The following is a 1,738-nucleotide window of genomic DNA, read 5'->3' on the forward strand; positions in this document are numbered from 1 at the left end:
GATTCTAGGCTTGATGAGCCCGAGCGTCGCTCTCCGCGCACGCTAACTGTGACGAGTGACCTCGTTGGGGATGTGGAGGTGGCCGACTAAGAGTCTTACACTCCTTTTCTCGGGTGGAATGACGAGGAAGGCGAGCCGCGCCAGCGGCGTCCATGTCCGTTCCCTAACTTCTCGTCACCTAAGGAACGTGGTGTAATCACCAATGACTTCGATGAGGCACAGGAGCGGCGGCTGGAAGCTGCTCGTAAGGTGGCTCTGAAGCGCACCCATCCACGGCCGGTCATTGATCCTCGCGTGAAATATGGCTTCCGCCCGGCGGATCCCGCTGTGAAATTGAAGGATGTGGTTACTCGATCGTTACGCCTCCGCATCATCGGGTTTCCGGCCATAACGGAAGATGAGCTTGCCGAACGGAGAGCTCTTCGATCTCGTTTCTTGGTCCCACAAGAAATTTCGATAAACGTTTGTCGCACTCATCTACGTGCTCAACGAGGTGGCTCTCGTGTATCCGCAATGCGGACGATACCTGTAGTGCTCGCCCCTGCCGAAAGCGCCACAGATGATGAAGTGCTCTTTGAGCGATGGGTGCGACGACACCGAAAATATTTCTTACTGCATGCTTTACAGTTGAGCCACAAGGAAGTGAACGTGCGTGTGGAGCGCCAACTCATATTTGAGTTTGCCAAACTCAAAGCACGCCGTCGACTCCCTTCAGCTTGTCGCCCTGCGACGTATGAGTCAACCCCTAGCGCTTCCGCGGGCTCTCCGCCTGCGACCGCAAGAGCTCAGGGCCACCGCTTGAGCTTGGCTTATGGCCCTTCTACTTCTCTGGCTATTTGCCGGGAAGCGTGGAGCGTCTGATGACGCGGGGCGTTTTGATCTTTATGATCAAAAGTGTCCACGGCGCCTTGGCAATCTTGCCGAAGTGGCGTCTCAAACTCCCACGAGTTTTTGGGGAGTCGGGATATCCCCGCCACTTCACCAGATATTGCTTCTAACCCTGGTGACGACGTCGTCCCACTAGACGCCCCACGTGATAGTGGACGTCACCGTTCTCATCAGGAAGAGTCGGTGGCGGGCGGTAACGACCGGGTCGACCGCCGTCCGGTGACTCGTGATGCTCTTCGAGCCCTTGAAGACTAGGTCCTTCGTAATCGAAGCTCCGCTGAGCGTTATGCTGAAGTAGCATATCGCTGTGCGGACGCTCTTGATGATTTGGAGCGCGTTGTGCGCCTGCTGCCTCGCCTTGAGGACTATCGCGCTCTGTCGGAGCGACTCCTAGCCGTGGCGCAGGCAAACGCGTCGCTGCAGGCAACGTGGGGCGCTTGGCTCCATTGAAGATGGAGGTTGTTGCACACCGTGCTCAGAAACAGTTGCTGATTCAGCTTCTGGGTGGCCGAGGACCCGTGGGATCCGCTCTGGCGCCAACGCTTCCGCGTTCACTTGCGCTGGATCCTGGTATGGCTTGTGCAAGCCCACGTACAACACTGGGTGGGTGCGCATCCGTTTTGGGTGGTTTAGCGTATATGCTAGGCCCGCTTGGCCACAACCTTAAACGGTCCATTAAACAGTAGACGAAGCTGAGATCGAAAGATAGCAGAGGCTGCATGTGTAGGAAGGTTTTTGGAGCTTAATAAAACCAGGTCTCCGACCTTAAAGCTTTCCTCTTTGCCTCTTCCATTTTCATCTGCATATTCTTTCTGCAGGTCTTGGCTTTCAGCCATCGCATCGCGAACGT

The sequence above is a fragment of the Plasmopara halstedii genome (genome assembly GCF_900000015.1).
Source record: "Plasmopara halstedii genome assembly, contig: Scaffold_525, whole genome shotgun sequence".
Taxonomy (NCBI): domain Eukaryota; phylum Oomycota; class Peronosporomycetes; order Peronosporales; family Peronosporaceae; genus Plasmopara; species Plasmopara halstedii.